Below are 25,440 nucleotides of genomic sequence, written 5' to 3' on the forward strand. Positions count from 1 at the left end.
AAGCAGGCTGAAAAGGGGGCGTGGCCTCGTGGGCCAAAAAGCATCGTGGCCTCGTGGCAGGCGCGAAGCTCCTTAGGAAGGAGAAGCAGTGCGGCCATCTTAGGCTGGGGCCGCGGGACCTCCCTCCTCCCATCCCGCGGCCCCCGCCTAAGATGGCCGCACTGCTTCTCCTTCATGAGGTTCAGGGGAGGGAGCATTGCTGCTGCCATGAGCCACATCTTATATGTACAGGGGAATGCCCCTGTAATGCAGTAAGGGGCCCCCTGCGAGAAGCCCCTAGGCTATAAGGGGTCTTGAAGCCCATGGTAACAGAGTTCAAGAGGGGGAGTCGCCCTGACAGTGCTGCAGAGGAGCTGCAGATCGAGGATAGCAGACCCTCCAACATGACCCATTCCATTAGGTACAAATTGCTCTGCTCCTGGACTTCCTTCTTAATTGATGATTGCAGCCACCTGTGTTGAAACTCCTGTCTCATCAATTACCTAGTTCAACACAAGTGACTGCAATCATTAATTAAGAGGGAAGTCTAGTAACAGAGCATTTTATACATGATGGGAGGGGTCATGTTGGAGGGTCTGGGATAGCATTGTAAAGAGGGCCCCCTTAAAGTAGCCCCACATGAGAAAAGGAAGCCCTGCACAAGGAGGTATCCCTGGGACAAGTTAGTTTCCCTGTGATACTAAAGAGAGAACCCCTGTGGAAGACAAAAAGGGAAGTGCTATGTGGCCGTGGCATGCCTGCAGTGAGGCAGGAGTGTGCAGTGGAGATAGCTCCTGTACAGTGTGACACCTGCAGCAGACCAGTGAAGAATCTCCTGTGAAGAGACAGCCCATGTGTGAGAGGGTGAGTGTCTATGATGTATAATGCTGAATTCCCGGTTGATAGCCCCTGGAGAAGTGCCCCATAGTGAAGGAGGGCTCAGTGCAAGAAGGCAGTGTGGCTAGAGGGGAGTCCTATGGAAGAATCCTGTATAACCATGTGCTGAAGTAGAGAAGCCCAGCAGTGAAAGGGTTAACAGTATGCATGAAGTTGCCAGCATGTCAGATGAAAGGTCCCTGGATAGTGGGACTAGAGGCTGAGTCCTGGGATATACAGGACGTTAGTATGCCTGAAGAAAGGGTATGCGGAGTGATGGAAGGAGAGAGGGTCCTTGTGTAATGGGATGTGCCGCACGTTAGCAGTCTCTCGTGAGGATAGAGATGAGTGCGATGAACTTCGAATCTGGAGTCCGCTGTATGCTGTATGAAGTTTTTGTTGGACTGACATGCGTAGAACTACTGAGCCCAGCAACACCTGGTATGTGCTACTATTTCACTGCTGTGTTTAAGTCTGCACTGGAGGTGTTCATTTGGAGTGGAACGTAACAAATCTTCTGTAACCATTAAGCTTCAAATACAGTATCTACCAACAAGTACTGTGCTGGAGGAAGTTGTCGAAGTAGAGCTTGTAACCATTACGCTTACTGTGCTGTAGAATATGGAGGAGTGTAAGTAAAGTTTTCCTGTTATTGCCTCATGAGATGGTCTGGCGCCTAACTTTTCGATACTGCACTGCACCTGTTGTCCACATGTGTTCCCTCCATCAGGTACTTTGTGCTAAGCACCCGAGTATTCGGGGGCCCTGCTGGTCATGGATGCCATACCCACTCCATAGCCGAAGCAAAGAAGAGTCACCGTGAAGAGGTGAGAGACAGTATTCAGGTACTCCATGTAAGTGTACCACAGTACCAGTAGGGTCCCACAGTTGCCACACACATTTGTAACCGTCTTGTTGTGTAGAGCGGACATCTATTGGGTTGGTGCCTTTACCATATATATATATATATATATATATATATATATAAATATATATACGATGCAGAAAATCCCGGCTCTCCAGATCCCAGATGTGGCTTGCACAGATAAATGTAAAGATAGTCCAATGGAGCGGCACTCAGGGTCTTGAACAAATTACTTTAATATAGACATAACATGCAGCAATGTTTCAGTGCTTGACAGGCACCGTCATCAGGCTAACAAACAACAAAACAGTGTCCTACCTTATACATGTTCATATCACCACTTGAAAGCCATTTCCGGGTCTGGGACCTCGCTCCCTGGCCGGCGGCGCAATGATGACATCATCACGCTACGTGATCCGTCAACAGTAAGTGCCCATCACCATGACTACAGAATAAAACATAACGGAGCAATCTAAATAAACTAACAAATACTGACAGACCAAACACATACATATAATATGCAATGGCTTCATCAAATATATGATCTAATTAAACGATTACAGGATAAGTATATATAAATCGCTATAATAATAATCAAAGGTAAACAATAGGCTACAACATCGCATCATCTTATAAGAACCCAAGAAAAATTAGATCAAGGAAGCATAGTGGGCAAGAATACTCAAACATAATAAAAAATGCATAAAGTTAACATAAGAAAGTTAATTGATTAAAGAAAGTTATTTAAATCTAAATGTTCATGAAGGCCCTTGGGAACAAGGGTACGCAATTGAAAAATCCATTTACTTTCTAATCACAATTATTATTATTATTATTATCCTTTATTTATATGGCGCCACAAGGGTTCCGCAGCGCCTGACAAAGTACAGAAACAAATGAGCACACAAGACAACAGCTATTAACAGTACAGACAATGCAGTGCAAGTACATGATTTATATACATTGCTGCATAACACCTAAATAAGCAGCAGGGTGTCAGTAATCAGTTTTAGGTGCCATTGTGAATGAAAGTAAAAGTAAGGCAAGAAGAAGCACGTGAGGAAAGAGGGCCCTGCTCGCGAGAGCTTACATTCTGAGGGGAGGGTCAGACAAACAGGGGTGAAACAGATGGGCTAGATAGTGAGGAAGGAGCATAGAGTAGTGGGTTAGGATGAGCGCTGGAAAGCATTGAGGAAGAAGTGGGTCTTGATGGCCCATTTGAAGATTAAGAGCCAGGAAGCCAAGTGATGGAGGAATTTTGCAGGAGCCGTAGTGTCAGAGGGGTAAATCCAGGGTTTGGTGATGGCTAGGAGAATCCAGGCATTGCAGATGAAGTGCTCATGAACGGAGACCAGTTTATTATAGACAAAACTGGCTTTCCAGAGGGAACAGGAGAGAGGGACAGAGTTAAGAGGTGAGAGGAGAATGAGATTATTAGGGTTGATGCAGTGTGGAGGTGATACTGATCTAGAGAAGGGGAATAAGGAGTGTGGGGTTATGTGGCTGGCTTCTGAATAACTTCACACCCCTATTCCCACCCCGTGGGGAAAAAGGCACATGATCAATCATGCGGTATCTGAGAGTAGATAATGTACGGGATGCATTACAGAAATGGCGTGCAACTGGTTGGTCGCTATTACCGGTGACTATTGCAGCACGAATGGCGGAACGATGTGCCGCCATTTGTTGTTTGAATGATCGCTCGGTTTTACCGATGTAAGATAAACCACAAGGGGAAATAATCTAGTATACTGTAAATTTAGTATTGCAAGTAAGACGATATTTAATACTATATTGTTTACCAGAGTGTGGATGGTAGAAATGTTCGCCAGTTAACATGAATCCACATGTGGTGCACGAACATTTAACACACCCTTTCTTAGCCAATAAGAAGTTGCTGTTAATGCCCTTATTATAGTCAGAAATATCAGTTCTGACCAAATAGTCTCGTAGGTTCCGACCACATTTGTAACTATTGTAACTATTGTAACACTTTGTATCATTGGCCATAGATTTTTAACAATACAGTTACTACTACTGCTAGCTGGGTTAAAATGGGAGACCCATGGTAACAAAGGCGTAGTATTTTTCTTAACAACACGAGAATCAAGTGCTGTGTTATGATCTAAATTTAAAGCTTTAACCTTAGCCATTTGTAGATGTTTTAAATCATAAACCCTATCTAGGAAATTTGATAACATGTCATCCATTTGTTGTTCTGCCATCTCTTGGTCGGAATTAATCCGTCATATATGCAAAAATTGCGAATACGGTAGACCCATTTTAAGAGGCTTAGGGTGGAAGCTGGACATGTGTAACAAATTGTTACGGTCAGTTTGTTTGGTATACATAGTAGTAATTAAATGTCCCTCTTTTATTCTGATTTGGACATCAAGGAAATTAACTACCTCGTTACTGATAGTATAAGTCAATTTAACCAGATGGTTGGTGTTATTATGTCTTTCAAAATCAATGTTTCAAATGTCAGTTTGTCACCACGCCATAAGATAAACAGATCATCTTTATAGCGTTTGAAGTAAACTATGCTGTTAGAAATATCCTGATCTGCAAAAAATATATTTCTTTCTACATCAAGCATGTAAATGTTGGCGTACGATGGGGGTCACACTGGACCCCATCGCACAGCCAACACACTGGAGATAATACTGCCCATTGAATATGAAGTAGTTATTAGTAAGTATCATAAAAAAGCAATTCAACAATAAATTCAACATTCGGACCAACATACAAGGGGTGGTTCGTGAAGGAACCTCCTAACCGCTTGTAGTCCAGCATCATGCGGAATAACTGTGTATAAACTTGCGACGTCGATATTACAAAGCCATAGCTCTCCTTCAAACGCTGGTAAATCTATTAGTTGTCGAAGCAAAGTAGAAGTGTCAAGGAGAAAATTCACATAACTCTGAATGCACGGTTGTAACAAAAGGTCCACATAAACAGCTATTGGCTGTATCGATTCCTACATACCTATACCTTCTAAAACTGTCGCTATTTAGTGTTATGAGTCGCACAAGAAATAAATGCTTTCAGACTTTGAGTGTGGTTCCAAAGCACAAAAAGTTATTATTCAATACAAAAACAGATGGTTACACGCTGTGATCTAAATACAATTAGCGCAAATAAATCATACAGACCCAAGGTACAGTTGCTACATACGCACGCGCTCTGGACCCAGATACCGGCATCAAGTAGAAACCTCCGTCAACAGCAAAGCAAGCAGACTGGCATCCAGGTTTAGAGAGCCCACATATATAATCTTAAAGAGATAGGCAATACAATAGAACAGTTTGGCATGATTCCATTGGTTCTTCTTCATGGTTCTTCTGTTACAGTATAGTTCATAGGTCAATTTGAATGGACACAATCCAGCCTCCAACAGCCTTTTGTGTCCTTTTTCCCACTGCATAATAAATCTAAGCTGATTACATTACAGAGTACATTTTAATGTTTAACTCTCTATGGTCCATAGTTTGCAGACACATGTTGCGATCTTCTCACTGATGGTACCGGAAATCTGCAAAAATACAGTGGATCAGTACAGCACCAAACACGGTCTGCTTACCATGTACTAAATCTTAGATATCAAATTACATTTATTTCAAAACATTAATAATACTGAATAAACCTTGAATATTACACTTTAATGCTAGGGAACCTTTTATGTAAGTGTGCAGTGTGTAAATATTGGGATTTTGGGAAAAGACACTAGTTAGCGTTGTGTGACTACGTGTTTGTAGAGTACACCATGGTATGAGTTTTGCAGGGTTGATCATTTTATATGTTTTAGTGACTGTCTGTATTTATATGATGAGGACTTTTAACTTCTTTCTATTGCGTGGGAATCGCACGACGATAAATAATAGCATCGCCGTATGTACTTATAATGGGCGAGATTCACTAAAATGGCGCTGGGCGGCCAGTCGCAAAATGGCGTCTCATCGCCATTTGCAAAATGGCGTTGTGCAGATTTAATTTTAAACCAATCCTGTCTCAGCCAATTATCCAGCTTCGACAGTCAACCCTTTGATAGCAAACAACATGCTATCATACTCTGATTTTAAAATTCATTTAGGCTTACATTATGACATATTATTTAATGTTATATTATGGGATGGCACAAGGTGGTTCTTAATCCATCAATAATGTGTCTCTAGGGGGAGACATAAAACTACCCTTATACGCACACCGCGGACTTTGGAAGATCATGGGAAAGATGTGTGGGATGCACCAATCCTATAAAGGAAGTCTTGAGGGGGAATAGGGACTTACATTATTTAAGATGTTTTAAAATAACATTTTTAGTAACACATTTTATGCATGTCTAAATCTTATACATCATATGATTGTACATTCTAGTTCAGGGTTGTAATGCAGTCCTACATTTACCTCAGTATTCATATTGTTACTACTGACCACCATCATAATTTCATTCTTTCGGTTCACCTTATTATTACATTTTCCACATTTCAACACAGTAGGAACACACCTGACACATAAGCCAATTACTATGATGACAACCAGTATGAGGATCAGGAGTTTTCCTATGCTCGCAATCATTTCCTGGACCCACTCTCCTAGACCTGAGAACCATTTCACTGGGTTCAACCAAGAAACCCATTGCTCTACCTTCTCCTCTACTTCAGCCACTGAAGCATTATGGTTCTTTCGAAATTCCCATTTCAGCTGCAGAATTTCATCCATCTTCCGGTCTAGCGCCTCCTTGGGATCACTGGTATCGTTTGTAATGTAAGTGCAACATTTTACACCAAACTGGGTGGCCAAAGTTACGCAACACCCTCCAGTGACAGCTGTAAAATAAGTTAACACTAGTCTATGTTGCGCTAGTTCTTTCTTGTAAGCTTGCAACTCCCTACCTGTGTACCTGAATGTGTCATCATACATCTCGTGATATTATCTATTAATTTAGCAAGATCTTGGATATATCTAAAATTTTGTGTACCCCGAGCGATCCTAGTGGGATCCAATGCTACCAAATCTTGAAAGCCAGTTGTCTCACTAATTAACTGTGTGGCTTTATGCACGTCACCAGGTATCATATTTCTTTTGTCTCTGTGTTCATACTGTGTGTGAAGATATGGTGATGGTGTGCTTTTATGAATACCAAGCATTTCATCATGTGTAAGGGTCATAACTTCTGGAACTACTCTTCCCAGATAACACAGACCTTCGGAACTTGGAGAGAGCCACTTATAAGCTTTCCTTCCACATATAAAATATACATCATTGGGGAGAACATAAGGAATAGTGAACATCAGTAACCCACACATTTCCCTAGCAAGTGATCCTACTTCAGGTTCTCCCATTTGACTCATACAAATTTCCAGTTGTAATATCTTGGCACAATCCCCTTCTGGTACCCTACCAATAATTTCTTTGGTGGATCTTAGTGTATATTTATACCAGAAGTGTCTTCCACCTGACCTAATTGTGCGTAACAGTTCATAATTCATAGGCTCACGATCAGCTCTTAGTGAGAAGGTCATCGTCTGGTTATTCCCAGTCACCTCCCAACTTCCTGGTTCATTGGAGTTGGTGATGGTTTAAAAATAAAAGTGATTTAACTACTTGGTACTGGTGGAGTTTAAAATGAGGTGGTTTGGACTTAAGGAATTTTCCATCTAGTGCATGCCCTCTTTGTGATTCTAAAACCTCAGAGACATTTAAAGGGAATGGCACTAATCCTACATTATGCTGTCCTTGGGGCACGTGAGAACACACCCAACAGTCGGTTTGGTTTAAAATTTTGCCCACCATGGTGTGATAATCCTCTAAAGGATACCCACCCCAATACTGGTTGACACCGCTGGATGCATCTCTCATCAATTACGGACCCACAGAACTCACACATACAATAATCCTCAGACGATAGACCGTCACACTGTCTCCGAGTATCCAGAATAGCAGATTTCTTAACAATTACTGTACTAAGATTGGTCAAACACTCCCCTGATTGGCATAGCACTCCTCCTCTCGACTCCACTCCATCAATACTGCCATTAGCTCCCATCTCCTTTATTGGTCCCCCGTCACAGAAACCAGAAATCCCTGAACAAACCAGGATGATGGAAACTCTGGAAGAGAATAAAAAAATGAACACAGCAGACCAGTCCATTGCCGTAGCACGGATCTACAAATTTCTTTAGTTTATCTCACTACAACCTTTTAACCCTCCCGGAAAAAGCTTGCGATTGACAGGTCCACGTTATCTGCCTTGTCTCCACCTTGTATCTCCACTGGTTGGTTGACCTTCTTACAGTGAGTGGAATGGACCCAGGTATCTCTCCGCCACCTTCAATGAGGTTGTACTCATCAGCAACACCTGATACGGACCTTCCCACCGATCTGTCAGACAACCTGAATGCAAGAAATTTCTGATCATAACAAATTCTCCAGGTTCAATATCATGACAGTTTGTTTCAGGCATATCATGTGACAACAATTTTAGTTTCTGCTGTTGCTGTTTTAACTATTTATTCATTGTTATAATTTACCTTACAGTTACCTCATTGTTACTTTTCAAATCTTCCTGCACACTTATAATCAAATGAGGTTGTCTACCAAACAGTATTTCAAAGGGGGACAGATTGATAGGGGGTCTAGGAGTTGTCCTGATGCTGTGGAGGACAAGTGGTAGTGCTTCTGGCCAACCTAGTCCAGTTTTCGACATGATTTTACTTAATTTGTTTTTAATAGTCCCGTTCATCCTATCCACCTTGGCACTGGCTTGCGGTTGGTAGGGGGTATGAAGTCGACTATTAATACCCATCAGCTTACCCATATTTTGAAAAACATCACCAGTGAAATGAGTACCCCTATCACTCTCAATAATTTTAGGGATACCGTATCTGCATACAAACTCCTGAACAATTTTCTTGGCAGTAAATGCAGCAGTATTAGTGGCAGCTGGGTATGCCTCAACCCAATTAGAAAACACATCAGTGCACTGTCACATCTGAGACTAGAGAAGAGGACGTGGTGGGCCTAAGTTGGGGAAAGAAGCGGAGACGAGGGGCCTGGATGTACGTTCTCCTCATCCACAGGTCTTGAGTGTTGGCGAGACCTGGGCAAAGGTGCGGAGTCTAACCCACAGGATGGTGTTCGCCAGTGACCCCCAAATTGGGATATGGGCTTAGCTGCACCCCGTGAGCAGGTTGCGGTCCTTTGACCAGGTACCCAAGCCCTGCAGGGATAGAGACACTACACCCGTGGCCCAGCGAGGATATGCCTGCAAGGCACCAAACAGTCCCTTAAAACACTGTATAGAAAAACACCTTGACACGAGGATCAAATGTCAATAAGGATTTCAAGTGGGCAGCAACTCACGGTTACTTGAGACGTCACCAGAGATAGAAGGCACACGGGTAGAGGTGGTATACGTTGTAGCACAGATGTTCACTGGAGACGTAAGGCACACAGGTGGGGATGGCACGGGTATTCACCAGAGACATATAGGCACACAGGTAAAGGTGGTAACACTGCTGCACGGGTATTCACCAGAGACGGGAGGCACACAGGTAGAGATGGTATACACTGCTGCACGGATATTCACCAGAGACGGGAGGCACACAGGTGGAGATGGTATACACTGCTGCACGGATGTTACAGAGACAGAAGGCACACAGGTAGAGATGATAACACTGTTGCTACAAGGAAGGTTAGGAACCTGGACCGGGAACTCACTATAGCATGCTAGGAGACAACCGATGTTCAGGCAATTTCCTGGAACCTGTGGAACAGTTTTATACCCAGGGGAACCCTTAGACAGGTGCACAGCATTAGCTGATCACGGACCTATCAGGGAGAAGGATACAGTCACATGGGCCGACTGTCATGGCGGCGCCCATGTCCGGACTTGCGATGCCGGACACCAGCCCACCAGGAAGCCACTGCATGTGGGGAGAATACTCAGCTTCTCCCCCGCCATCGCGCAAGCTGCCCGACCACCCAGGATGACAGGGGAAGCCGGCGGCGCGGTAAGCGGGAGCCGATCCCCGGCTGAGCCCTGACAGTACCCCCTCCTTTAAGGGTGGGCACTGAACACCCATCAGGCTTACCTGGAAATCTCCTATGAAAACTCTGGATTAGTCGCGGAGCGTGTACATCAGAGGCTCTGATCCAGGCCCTTTCCTTGGGGCCATAGCCCTTCCAATCGATGAGATATTGAAGGATGTTGAATTTGTGCCGGGAATCCAGGATCTTCTCCACCTCAAATTCAGTGCCTTGTGATGTCTTGACTTGAGACAATTTAGGAGAACAATTCTGAAAACGATTGAGCACCAGGGGTCGTAAGAGAGAAACGTGAAAAGTATTTGAAATCTTCATTTGAGGAGGAAGTTCTAATTTATAAGTTACTGGACTGATTATCTTAAGGATACGATATGGCCCAACAAAACGTGGAGCAAGTTTCATGGATGGGACTCTTAAGCGAATATTCTTGGAAGATAACCAAACCCTGTCCCCAACTCTCAACAGTGGAACAGCCAAACGTCTCCTGTCTGCAAATTTCTTGTAATTCCTTGAAGATTGCTTTAGGGATAGGTGAATTTTATTCCATAAAACTGAAAAGGATTGGATCTCTTGATTCACAGCCAGGACATCTATAGATGGAAGCTTCTGGAAATCTGGAACTCGTGGGTGTCTACCAAAAACCATAAAAAAAGGAGTGGATTTAGAGGAAGAATGGAATTTAAAATTATGAGAGAACTCTGCCCATGGTAGGAGGTCCACCCAATCATCCTGGGAAGATGACACAAAGAGCCTAATGAAGGTCTCCAGCTCTTGATTGACCCTTTCCGTTTGACCATTCGACTGTGGGTGGTAGGCTGAGGAAAAGTTCAGTTTAATTCCACAGGTGTTACACAGGGCTCTCCAGAATTTGGCTGTAAATTAAACAACTCGATCAGAGACTATTTCCTTGGGGAGACCGTGTAATCTGAAGATGTCTCGAATAAAAATTTTTGCTAATTGAGGAGCAGAAGGAAGGCCAATGAGCGGGATAAAGTGTGCCATTTTAGAAAAGCGATCCACGACCACCCATACCGTGTTATGCCCCTTGCACCGAGGTAATTCAGAAATAAAATCCATTGAGATGTGGGTCCATGGAGCAGCTGGGATTGACAAGGGACGAAGAGGACCAACCATCTGTCTACGCGGAGTTTTATGTTGGGCGCATTTGATACAGGAGCGGACAAACTCCGTGACATCCTTCTTCATGGTTGGCCACCAGTAAGATCGAAGTAAGAACTGGTAGGTTTTGGTGATTCCAGTGTGACCTGCGAACAAGAATGCATGAGCCCAAACCAGCAATTTTTTACATAAATTAGGAGGTACAAAAATTTTCCCAGGTAGTAGAGATACTACTTGAGTAGGAGCAAACACCATTGGGTCTAAAATGGGACGAACTTGAGAACACTCCTCCTCCTCCAACTTGGTCATAAAGGAGCGAGATAATGCATCAGCTTTTTTGTTCAACACACCTGGACGAAACTGAAGTTTTAAATCAAACCTAGAAAAGAAAAGTGACCGTCGTGCCTGCCTGGCATTCAACCGGTGCGCAGTTTGCAGATAGATTAGATTCTTATGGTCTGTAATAATCGTAACAGGAAATTTAGCCCCTTCAAGAAGATACCGCCATTCCTCCAAGGCTAAACGCATAGCTAACAGTTCTTGGTCGCCAATAATATAATTCCTTTCTGCAGGAGAAAATTTACGGGAGAAAAATCCACAGGGATGAGTCTTCCCATCTTCAGCAGTCTGAGATAATACCGCCCCTACTCCAACAGAGGATGCGTCCACCTCCACAATGAATGGTTTGTCAATTCGCGGCTGGCAGAGAATTGGAGCTCCCGAAAAGGCTCTTTTTAGGTTTTGAAAGGCTTGTAATGCTGGAACAGACCATTTAGAAGGATTGGCTCCTTTCCTTGTGAGGGTGGTAATGGGTGCTACCAGTGTAGAAAAATGTGGAATAAATCTCCTATAATAGTTCGCGAATCCTAAGAAACGCTGAGTACCTTTTAAAGAAGTAGGTAGGGGCCACTCTGAGATTGCTTTTAGTTTATCAGGATCCATCTGGAGACTCCTCCCGGAGATTATATGACCCAGAAAAGGTACCGACGTTTGATTAAACACACATTTGGATAGTTTCCCAAAGAGGTGATGAGAACGAAGGCGGGACAATACCTCCCGTACATGAAGATGATGGTTCTGTAAATCTCTGGAAAAAATTAAGATGTCATCGAGATAAATCACACCAAATTTATGAAGAATATCCCGGAAGACCTCATTGACATAGCCTTGAAAAATAGCTGGTGCATTGCAAAGACCGAAGGGCATTACAAGGTACTCGAAGTGCCCGTCTCTTGTATTGAACGTGGTCTTCCACTCGTCCCCCGCTTTAATTCGAATCAAGTTATACGCGCCACGTAGATCCAGCTTGGTGAAAACTTGAGCCCCTTGGACTTTGTCAAAAAGTTCAGAAATTAAGGGTAAGGGGTACCGATATTTTATGGTGATCTGATTTAAGCCTCGGTAGTCTATGCACGGACGCAGTCCTCCATCCTTTTTCCCTACAAAAAAGAAACCTGCCCCTGCAGGAGAAGATGAGGGCCGAATGAACCCTTTACCAAGGTTTTCCTTAATGTATTCTTCCATGGCCGCGGTCTCTGGCACGGACAAGGGGTAAACACGGCCACGTGGAGGACTTTTCCCGGGAAGTAAATTGATAGCGCAGTCCCATGGTCGATGCGGAGGAAGTATATCTGTGGCTTGTTCACAGAATACGTCGGCAAACTCTTGATAAGCCTCGGGCAACCCCGTCTGGGAGGGGTGTCTAGGAGACTCAGGACGGAGGAACTTCTTAGCTGGGTTGGAGACCGTTGCTTGGTTACATACTGGAATGACCTTGGCCAAACAGTTTTGAAAACAATGTGAGCCCCAGGACAAGATTTGCATAGCATCCCAGTCGAAGACAGGATTGTGTTGTTTCAACCAGGGCAATCCTAATACCAGCTCATAGGAGGATTCGGGTAATACAAAAAATTCTAACATTTCCTGATGTAAGCATCCAACTCGGACAGTCACAGGATAAGAAAGCGAAGAAATGGGTAGCCCCACCAGCGTTTTACCATCTAGCCCGGACAGTAACAATTTATTAGGTAGGGGAACAACAGGAACACCCAAAGTGTGAATCAATTTCTCTGAAATAAAATTACCAGCGGCTCCAGAATCAATTAAAGCATGGACCTTTCTTGTCCTGGACTTATGGGAAAGCGACACTACTAGAAGACTTTCTGATAATTGGGATGGCTTGAGAATGACCCCCAACTGAATGCTCCCTACTTCAGTCAGGGTCTTGCATTTCCCGCAAGTAGAGGACAATTCTTCAAAATGTGGTTAGGTGCAGCGCAATAAATACACAGCTTATTTTGGAAGCGTCTATTGCGCTCTGCCGGGGTGAGTTTAGTTCTATTGACCTGCATCGGTTCCTCTTCCATAGCTGAGGTGGGCATAGGCGGACTGGCAGCAAAAGGACGGACAGGTAGACGTTCACCTCTTCCCCTACTAGCCCACCTTTCCCGGTGATGAAGATCAATTTTGATACAAAGAGAGATTACGTCAGCGAAGGATTCTGGCAAATCCCTGGAGACAAGTTCATCCTTCATGCTCTCAGAGAGTCCATGAAGGAAGGACGCCTTAAGAGCTTCCTCGTTCCATTTTAATTCTGATGCCAGGGTCTGAAACTGGACTACATACTGCCCTATGGATCGTGCGCCCTGACACACACGGAGAAGATCAGAAGATGCAGATGCAGAACGGCCTGGCTCATCAAAAATTCTCTTAAATGCTAAAACAAATTCCTCGTAAGTAGGTACGATGGGGTCAGCCCGTTCCCATAGAGGGGAGACCCAGCCTAGCGCTGCTCCTGTTAACAGGGATATAACATATGCCACTTTTGCCCGAGATGTGGGGAAATTCTGGGGAAGGCACTCAAATTGGATCTCACATTGGTTAATGAATCCGCGGCACCGCCTGGGATCACCATCAAACCTTTCTGGAGTAGCTAACTGGAGTCGGGGTTTGGGGGTAGGAGCCACCAGTGGAGGAACTGATGGAGGAGGTGCGGGAGCTGCAGCCGGAAGAATAGAGGCCAATGTGGTTTGTATAGAAACCAGTTGCCTCGAGAGCTCCTGTAAGTACTGAGCCACTTGTTGTTGAGCCGCCTCTTGGTTGTCCATCCGAGAGGTCAACTCTTGTAGAGACCAAGTACCTTGGGATCCTGCAGCCTCCATTTGGCCTGAACAAACTGTCACGTCTGAGACTAGAGAAGAGGACATGGTGGGCCTAAGTTGGGGAAAGAAGCGGAGACGAGGGGCCTGGATGTACGTTCTCCTCATCCACATGTCTTCAGTGTTGGCGAGACCTGGGCAAAGGTGCAGAGTCTAACCCACAGGTTCGCCAGTGACCCCCCCAATTGGGATATGGGCTTAGCTGCACCCCGTGAGCAGGTCGCGGTCCTTTGATCAGGTACCCAAGCCCTGCAGGGATAGAGACACTACACCCGTGGCCCAGCGAGGATATGCCTGCAAGGCACCAAACAGTCCCTTAAAACACTGTATAGAAAAACACCTTGACACGAGGATCAAATGTCAATAAGGATTTCAAGTGGGCAGCAAATCAAGGTTACTTGAGACGTCACCAGAGATAGAAGGCACACGGGTAGAGGTGGTATACGTTGTAGCACGGATGTTCACTGGAGACGTAAGGCACACAGGTGGGGATGGCATGGGTATTCACCAGAGACGTATAGGCACACAGGTAAAGGTGGTAACACTGCTGCACGGGTATTCACCAGAGACGGGAGGCACACAGGTAGAGATGGTATACACTGCTGCACGGATGTTACAGAGATGGAAGGCACACAGGTAGAGATGATAACACTGTTGCTACAAGGAAGGTTAGGAACCTGGACCGGGAACTCACTATAGCATGCTAGGAGACAACCGATGTTCAGGCAATTTCCTGGAACCTGTGGAACAGTTTTATACCCAGGGGAACCCTTAGACAGGTGCACAGCATTAGCTGATCACGGACCTATCAGGGAGAAGGATACAGTCACATGGGCCGACTGTCATGGCGGCGCCCATGTCCGGACTTGCGATGCCGGACACCAGCCCAGCAGGAAGCCACTGCATGCAGGGAGAATACTCAGCTTCTCCCCCGCCGTCGCGCAAGCTGCCCGACCACCCAGGATGAAAGGGGAAGCCGGCGGCGCGGTAAGCGGGAGCCGATCCCCGGCTGAGCCCTGACATGCACACTAATACATACTTGAGATTCCTGCAGGGTGGTAATTGAATGAAATCAATTTGTATTACCTGAAAAGGTCCGTCAGTCAGAGGAATGTGGGATGGTTCAGTAGGGATTGTTTTCCCAATGTTTTTCCTCAAGCAGGTCAGACAGGACATTGCTCTCTTCTCTGCTTGGGAAGAAAAACCTGTTGCGCACCAGTATGCTCTCACCAGTTTGCACATACCTTGCTTTCCCAGGTGAGTCAGACCATGTGCTGCTTCAGCCAGGCTTGGGTAGTACACCTTGGGAGCCACTGGCTTACCTTGTCCATCTCTCCAGAGTCCAGAAGACTCTTGCCCAAATCCCTTGGACCTCCAGACTGCCTTTTCTTGAATGGAACACAAATTTTGCATCTCAATTAATTTCATCATATCAATCGTTTGAAAAGTCATCATTTGTTCAATTGGTACATTGTTGCCCAGTGACACCAGATCAATGTATCGGCTTCACACTTAATTACTGCCACTGTCTTAGGCAATTGGATTGCTGTCAATAGTCTTTTTATATGTCTGGAATGTGCAATTGGTGTGCCTGCTGCTGTCATAAATTTTCTCAGATGCCATAGAGCGCCGAAATCATGTACTACCCCAAAGGCATACCTAGTCAGTGTAGATATTAGCAGATTTACCTTCTACTAATTCACACGCTCTCTTTAGTGTAACAAGTTCCGCCACTTGGGCCGAGTGTGGTGAGCCTAAAGATATAACTCTCCAGTGTCAGTTTGTCTATGACAACTCCCATCCGTGTAAAATGTCACATCTACATTTTCTAAAGGTGTATCCCATACGTCAGGTCTTGCAGTAAAGGTTTGATTCAGATATTCCATACAATCATGTGCATCAATATACCTGCAGAACTCACCTTTCACCAGCGACTCACCCTTTGTGCATCATGTTGCACATATGGTAAATACGTAGCTGGATTTAATGTACTGCACCTTTTGATGGTGATTTTTGCAGGTGCTATTAAGGCTAGTTCCCATATTGTGAATCTAGCTGAGGAGACATGTCTGGTTTGGGCAGAGTTTAGCAAAGCAGATGCAGCAGGGAGTATAGACAATCATATCATGGCCTAGTACCACATCCTCGCTCTTACTGACCAATAGAGCAGTTGCTGCTACACTCCTTAAACACTTTGGGAGTGATCTTGCCACAGTGTCCAATTGTGCACTGTAGTATGCTACGGGCCTACTGGCATCACCATGTGAGGACACCTGCTGCACAACCATCAGCTTCCGTACAATACAAATCAAAAGGTTTTTCATAATCAGATATTCCCAATGCAGGTGCTCTTGTCAGACTAAGGAAAGCCTGCTCTGATTCCCTCTGTGTGTGTGACACGATCAGGCTTTGAGGAAGAGACTAAGGGCCTGATTCAGACTCGCGAGCGAGCGCTGAGCGTTCACAAGCAGGTTAATGGTGCCCAAGTGCGCATGCGCACGATGGAGGCGGCTCCATCATGCGCATGCGCGAGACCCGAATAACGACGGCCAAGCACACCTAAGGGGGCGTGCTGTCGATATTGAGTGACAGCACGCCCCCTTTGGTGGGTGCGCCGGGGGCGTGGCTGCCCAGACAGAGGTGTTCCCATGGGAACGCCTACCGTCTGGATCCGGCCCCACTGACATCACTATTGATATCAGTGGGAGTGCTTCTGGCTCTGATAGAGCCAAAAGCACTCCTGGGCTTGCGGCAGCAAGACCCTACCGCAGGGTCTCGTCACAAGCCCGATGGCCGCGATGGTCTTGACCATTGCGACCATCATTTTGGCCACTCACTATAGCTGTGGGTGGTCACACACAGCTATGCGAGCGGCCAGGAGGCCGCTCCAAAAAGGAGTAGGGACGGCCCTGATTCAGAGCGAGTGCTCTGTCAGAGCATCCGTCTCTGAATCAGGGCCTAAGTCCTGTAATGGCAAAATAGAAAAACCTGGGATCCACTTTCTGCAGTATCCACACATTTCCAAGAAGGTACGAATTTGCTGTTGATTCTGCAGCAGTGTCATGGTATGTAAGGCTTGGATTCTGTCATTTGTCAGATGTCATAACCCCTGGGTTAGGCAATGTCCCAAGTATTTAACCCTGGACTGGAATGGCTGTAGTTTGTCCTTAGCAACCTTGTGTCCTGTTTGCGAGAGATGAAGCAATAAAAGTTTAGTATCATTTAAACATGACATAAATGAATCAGAACATAACAATAAATCGTCCACATATTGTATTAGAACAGATCCATTGGCAGGTTGAAAAGATTGTAAACAGTCGTGTAAGGCCTGGGAGAAGATACTGGAGCTGTCTATGAAACCCTGGGGCAATCGTGTCCATGTGTATTGTACACCCCTGTATGTAAAAGCGAATAGGTACTGACAGTCAGGATGAAGAGGTACAGAGAAAAAAGCAGAACAGAGGTCAATGACAGTGAAATGGGTTGCATTCGGTGGGATCTGCAAAAGAATGACAGCTGGATTTGGCACTATGGGAAATTGGCTCTCTACTACCTTATTAACCACTCTAAGGTCTTGTACCAGCCTATAACCCCTCCCACCACTCTTCTTCACAGGAAAGATGGAACTGTTGGCTACACTTGCTGTATGGACTAAAATTCCCTGCTGTAATAATCGCTCAAATATGGGATAAACCCCTAACTCTACCTCCTGTTTTAATGGGTACTGGGGAATTTTTGGAGCTTGTCTACTGCTTTTTAGATTTACCATTACGGGAGCTACATTTGCCATTAATCCAATGTCCTGTCCATCCTTGGTCCAAAGTGAATCTGGAATTTGGGATAACATTTGATCTACATGAGATGGATTTTTACGTGAACCGGTAGAGTGATACATTAACCTTTGGGGAGTGTCCAACATATCCCTCACCTCATGCGCTACTCTCTCTAGGATATCTAGAAATATACCATCAGGGGTACAATATATGACACATCCCATCATACATAACAAATCCCTTCCCAATAGGTTAGTAGGAGCCGCTGCTGCCAAGAGGAAAGAATGCCTGGTATGCAATGACCCGATAGGGACCTCTGTGGATTTGGTTAAAGGATAATGTTGCACTTTACCAATTACACCCATTGCTGGTACTGTCTCACTGGTCACCTGTAAATTAGCTGGAGATTTTATCACTGGTCTGGTCGCCCCTATGTCTACAAGAAAAGGATATTTAGTACCAGCTACATCAACCATCATTACCGGTTCTTCCCTAGTACTTCCCGTTAACCTGACTATCTGTAGACTACAGGTATGACCTGACCCCTAGCATTGACTCTCACTCTCCAATACAGCATTTAAGGCCACAATTGGAGCTGGTGACTGTTGTTCATTTCCTGTACTCTGTGTATATCCCTTATGAGGATATCCAGGTACTCCCTGGTTAGGGGGTCCTACCTTCTTCACTTTACAGTTCCTACTTACATGTCCCACTTGGTTGCAGTTGAAGCACCTTCGTGAGTGAGGTGAGTGAAAGTGTTGCTGTGTGGGTTGAGCAGTAGGGAAAGATTGTTGGTGTGGATAAAGATTTTGAGGGTAATATGGTGGTTGTGGATAGTATGGGTTTTGAAGCTGTGTGTGATAAGTGGGTTAGGGCTGTGTTTGTGGTGGTGCAGGATTGGTGAGAACATGTAGCTGTGCAGGTGCATGTGTGTCTGGTGGCTGTGATGTTACAGTCATTCCTTCTAGAGCTTGAATACTAACAGCCATTAGCTTCTCGTTCTGGGTCTCTCTCTTTTTGAGGATGTTTTTATCATGTTCAATAACGGATTCTATGGAGTGTGTCTACAGTAAATCCTCTCCAGCCAGGTAGTGAGATCTGAACTCGGGTCTTTAGATTGTCTTTTAGACCATCCATAAGAACCGTAAAGATCATTCCCCTGTGATGAGTGCTATCTTTAATATCCTCTGTCCCAGTGTACTGGGTGATAGCCTGCAGAGCTTGGGTACAATAATCCTCTGCAGATTCACTCTCTTTTTGTTTCATGGTGAAAATTTTACTCCAGTTAACTAGTACTGGAAAATATACACCCAATTGAGTTATTATGCGGGTAATGTTACCTTGATTACTCTCGTCTGTTAAGGGACCATCTGCATCCAATACGCAATCCATGATAAACTTTTTCACGTCAGTATTGTGTGGAAGACAAGCCCTTAACACCACTCGCCAATCTTTATTGGTTGGCTCATGAGCACTACTCAAATTTTTCAAAAATCTTTGGCATTTGGCTAATTCCTTTTTAGGATCAGGGAAATCATTCATTATGGAATTTAGCTCTGCTCTTGTCCAAGGACAATGCATTGCTACCTCCCTTGTGGGCACTATATCGTTCGCATCTGCATTTCCATTCGGAACAGTTATTGTCTGGATGGGATGCAGACCGGCCACACCTCTTTTTTTGACCTTGTTACCTGGCTGGGGATGTAGTCTATTACTGCTACGTATGTGGTTAACAACTTCCTCTACGGGTACAGTGGATGTTAACACTTCCTGTACTATCACTGATGAAGATGGGGCCAAAACTTGTGCTTATTGTGATGGAGCATCTAACATGTGTACAACATGGGAAATGGCAGACATAACAACAGGTTCATCATCCGCATCATAAACATTTTCTTTGTGATTACTCAAGAGAGGGTACAAGTTTCTTGTTACATTTTTATGGGTTTTTACAATGACTGTACCTGCACCCCCATCTGCTTAGGGCAGTGGTGGTGCACGTGAACCACTGGCAATACTTTCTGCAATGCTACCTTGCTGCATGTGCGCGCTATCTCGCGGCGCAAGCGCACCGCAGTTTAGCTCTGCGTGTGCACTCTCCTGTAATGTGCTCGTGACGCTAGTTTGCGTCACATGCACACCATTAAGCCATGCATCCCCCTCATGCTGCCACAACTTTAAACACTCGCTATATTTTACCTTTTTCATTCGAGAGCGCATCATACAGATGCTATCTCAGACATTGTTCAATACCTCCTTATCAAAGCTGCCAATTCTGGGGAAAGGTCTAACACTCTTCATCGTCATTTTAAACCATACATCACAGTACTTAGTCGCATAAGCACCGTACTTAGTATGCATAATATGCCGTGCCGACCCAAGCGGCACTTCCAACAGCAGCACATCATCTAACATCTCCACCGTTTGCTTGGCTCCCATTCTGGGAGAACCCTAAGCTTTTCAATAGAGATTTAGACTGGTGAAAGAAAGTCAAGATACTTTCACTTTACCTGTGGACGATATTAACAGGATGCGCCCACACACCTATGGAAGAATAACCAGGCTGCTTCCACGCACCTAATCCCTTTTTGACTACCTTTCAACTGCCAGCATGTAGGCATTCCAATAACACCTACCCTTTTCAGTGATTTCGTCCACCTTCTACTCAGTTCACAATCACAATTTAGCCAAAACTGTGCGGTTCAATTACAATACTCAAATAACTCTAACTGATCACTGAATACTGCAATCACACTGAGAACCGAAACTACAACAAAGACAACAACTACACCTGCTTATGTGTATAGACTGCAGTATCTACTACTGAGCCACTAGGCCGACACCAGGTGCCTAGCCCTTAAGGGTCCTACAATACCCTTAACTAGGAAATACGTATACGCTATTGTGCGACTAGTCGCATACACAATAATGCGACTACTACACAAAACGTATTATTACCCTTACGCTATTTTGCGACTTCCCCTTTTTAACATAAAAATCTATCAATGAAGGAAAACAAACTTTTACCTCCTTTGTCCCTGGATTCTAATCAGCACTCCTTAAGCCACAATAATAACGGGTAGCAGACTCTCAGCAACAAAGTGGTAGCAGATTTTCGAAGGCACGATGCGTTCTTCTGCTATGGCGCCTCCACCCTTTTGCTGAGAGATCGCTGACCGAGTGTTACCAAGTGACCGGTAGCGTGATTCACACTGCGAGCCCCCAACTATCGATTCCTACCTATCAATTCCTACCTACCTATATCTTCTAAAATTGTCGCTGTTTAGCGTTGAGTCGCACAAGAAATAAATGCTTTCAGACTTTGAGTGTGGTTCCAAAGCACAAAAAGTTATTATTCAATATAAAAACAGATGGGTACATGCTGTGATCTAAATACAATTAGCACAAATAAATCATATAGACCCAAGGTACAGTTGTTAAATACGCACGCGCTCTAGACCCAGATACCAGCATCAAGTAGAAACCTCCGTCAACAGCAAAGCAAGTAGACTGGCATCCAGGTTTAGAGAGCCCACATATATACTCTTACAGAGATAGACAATACAATAGAACAGTTTGGCATGATTCCATTGGTTCTTCTTCATGGTTCTTCTGTTACAGTATAGTTCATAGGTCAATTTGAATGGACACAATCCAGCCTCCAACAGCCCTTTGTGTCCTTTTTCCCACTGCATAATAAATCTATTACATTATAGAGTACATATTAATGTTTAACTCTCTATGGTCCATAGTTTGCAGACACATGTTGCGATCTTCTCACCGATGGTACCAGAAATCTGTAAAAACACAGTGGATCAGTACAACACCAAACACGGTCTGCTTACCATGTACTAAACCTTAGATATCAAATTACATTTATTTCACAACATTAATAATACTAAATAAACCTTGAATATTACACTTTAATGCTAGGGAACCTTTTATGTAAGTTTGCAGTGTGTAAGTATTGGGGTTTTGGGAAAAGACACTAGTTAGAATTGTGCGACTACGTGTTTGTGGAGTACACCATGGTACGTGTTTTGCAGGGTTAATAATTTTTTATGTTTTAGTGACTGTCTGTATTTAAATGATGAGGTCTTTTAACTTCTTTCTATTGCGTGGGAATCTCACAACGTTAAATAATAGCATCGCCGTATGTACTGATAATGGGCGAGATGCACTAAAATGGCACTGGGCGGCCAGTCGCAAAATGGCGTCTCATCGCCATTCGCAAATTGGCGTCGTGCAGATTTAATTTTAAACCGATTTAATTTAAGCCAATTATCCAGCTTCGACAGCTGGAACAAAGATTTTATAGCCGCTATGATAGGGTGGCCTGGGGGATTATTCAATGTTTTGTGGATCTTTGGAGTAGTATAAAGCACTGGTACTACTGGATGTAAAGGTAGCAGTGCTGTCATCAATTGTTCATTGATAAGACCACCGTTCACTGCACATTGTAAAATGTTACTTAATACATTCCTAAACGATTGTGTAGGATCACGATCCAATATGCGATATGTAATACTATCGGATAATTGTCACTCTATTTCCTTGGTGTAATCTGTCAGGTTCTGAATGACCAGGGCTCCGCCCTTATCCGCAGGTCTAAATATTAGTTGTTTATTGTTAGCCAAGTGTTTCAAAGCGCTCCAATCTTGCTTGGAAAAATTGCTCCTGGTAGGTGTTAATGTTTTCAAAGATGTATCCACTTCCTGGTCTAGTAGACGCATGAAGGTCTTAATAGTGGGATTAAAGGTTTGAGGATCAAAAGTAAATCTGGGTTGCAGCTTAGCCAGTTTGGGGGGCAACGTATACTTGGGCTCAGATGTCGGTATAGATTTTGAAAAATAATCTCGAAGTTTCAACTGTCGATGCAGCCGCTGTTTGTCTATAAGCCACTGAAATTGATCAAAGCCACTTGTGGGGATGACTGACAGGCCTTTAGATGAGATCCGTGTTTCAATGGGTGATAAGTTGTATGTAGAGAAATTAATGACTAGACTTTCCTCCCCCGTAGTGGCTTTGTTATACGTGCTTTGCCTTTGCCACTGGTGATCGCGTCGGGTGAATTTCCTTCTTCTGGGCCATTTATCCATCTTGCCCTTGTGGTGACCCTGTTTTTTGATCTCTGTGTAGACTCAGGTTCACTGGCCGAGGAAGTGAATTAATAAGATGATTCTGGATCGCAGTATTTTTTACTATATAGGTGGAAAAAAGGTTTTCTAGTATTGTGTTGTCTAGAACTATCAGTCCATCTATAGACGTTATGATTGGCATAGTCCAAGTCCACCTTGACTCTTTTTTCTTTTTTGAATTTAATTAGATTGCGTTTATACAAGTGTACCTGGTTATTAAGTTTATCATACCAGTTACAGTTAATGTCAGTTTCTAAAGCAGGTTTGTGTATGAGTTCAAATGCTGTAATTTTATCTTTAATCATATTCATTTCCTTAGTAGAATGTTCAATGATAAGCAGCATGAAATCCATGGAGCACTTATTCAGTATCCCTGCCCATTTCTTACAAAACAAAGGATCATTACGTCCTATTGTAGGGCTATTGCGCAGAATATTTTATCCCTATAATAATCACTTAGGGAGCTACAATGGTAAAAAAGTTAGTTTCTTTTTTCTTTAAGCGCAATAGATCATGATACATATCATCAAGATTACCAGCCTCATATTGTTCAACTAGTTTCTGTTTATGTGAGGTAGCTAATAGTATGCTGCGCTGTGTATATGTAAGCAGCTCAGTGTAGTTCGATTTAGACAAGGTAATAGGATGACTGAGCGCTAAGTACTATTGTTAGTTAATTCCTATTGATCTATGTTAAAAATAGTAAATTAAAAAAAAGAAGGGGGCTTTTAAAAAAAAAATAACCTTTTAAAAAAAAAATTTTTCCTTCTCTTTTCGTTTCTGTAAAATAAATAATGAAATTAATGAAAACAGGTATGCACCAGCAAGACAAGCAGGGAGGGGAAGAGGGTATTAGGATAGGTAAAAAGAGAGACTCCAATGTTTAAAACTCTTTTAAAAACAATGTTAGAGCAGGAGATGAAATGATATTCAATGTCCAGATGATTAGGAGGGATCGAGATATTTTAGCTACTGTCCCTGACTGCCCCTACCTGTGGGTTCCTCTGGGACTCTTGCAGCATGCGATCTTCTCCTCCTTTGCTGTCCAGAAAACTCTGCGGGGATCCAACTGGAGCATGCCACAGCGGCTGGTGATGACGTCACTTGCCGGCGGCTTGCTGCTCTCTTGGTGCTGCTTAGAGTTGCACACTGCTCTGCTCTGTCTTCCAACGTTTCACGTCCTTCAAGACGCTTTGTCAAGGATATTTTTTTAATGAATGGCAAACTTTATTGTAATTAAAAATGGTGGCCGGAACAGGAAGTGATCTATATTTGGCGGTAACCATATGTTCCCATTAGTCACATCATTAAGGTCTCTACTATTTTTAATATAGATCAATAGGAACTAACTAACAATAGTACTTAGCGCTCAGTCATCCTGTTACCTAGTTTCTGTTTATGTAGAATTTTCTCCGCTTCAGGTTCAGAATAACTGAATAGATCTCCAACCTCATACAACATATGTGAGAAGGCCACTAACAGTTTCTGAATCATCCAATTCTGTCATATTGTATTGATAACAGGCACAAATACATTAATGTATTATTCAGTAAATGGTAATCTAGCGAACTAGCGAAAACGTCAACTTCATCCAAAACACAAGGCAAACATATGCATTGTATATAAATGGAATTAGCAATAATTAAGTCATCGTTATGTGTTTACATAAACACAAGCATATTCAGATATTGCAAAAGCCCATAAAACTGCCCGTAATGAAGACACAGGTGTATAGGTTAGATTCCAATAGTAGATAATGCTTATTCAAAAAATGTAGTTCATTGCATATTAGCAATATATTGCACTTGTAGTCCACAAAAAATAAATATTATATAAAAAAATTTATCTTATAATAAAGTGCATAAATTTAAAGTGTCCAGTGCTTAGAGATATGTGATAAATATGTGATAAATAGTCCATCAGAATATATAGAAAAAAAGTGCTCCTTAATAGTGCAAACACGATAAAAACAACATCAAAATAGATAAAAAACGGAATGCCATGTTGATAATGGTATCGAGTGTAAGATAAATATAAACTGGCACAAGTAAAAAATAATGGCTAGGAGTCTTGGCAGAGAAATGCGCTTCTGTCCTCTAGCACAATCTCCTATACATACGATGCAGAAAAGCCCAGCTCTCCAGATCCCAGATGTGGCTTGCCCAGGTGCCCGCACAGATAAATGTAAAGATAGTCCTTTATGCATTTTTTTTATTATGTTTGGGTATTCTTGCCCACTATGCTGCTTTGATCTAATTTTGCTTGGGTTCTTGTAAGATGATGCGATGTTGTAACCTATTGTTTACCTTTGATTATTATTATAGCGATTTATATATATTTATCCTGTAATCGTTTAATTAGATCATGTATTTGATGAAGCCATTGCATATTATATGGGAGCGTGGTCACAGACCCGGAAATGGCTTTCACGTGGTGATATGAACATGTATAAGGTAGGACACTGTTTTGTTGTTTGTTAGCCT

This window comes from Taudactylus pleione, unplaced genomic scaffold, assembly GCF_031769625.1.
Source record: "Taudactylus pleione unplaced genomic scaffold, aTauple2 ptg000529l, whole genome shotgun sequence".
In the NCBI taxonomy this organism is placed as follows: domain Eukaryota; kingdom Metazoa; phylum Chordata; class Amphibia; order Anura; family Myobatrachidae; genus Taudactylus; species Taudactylus pleione.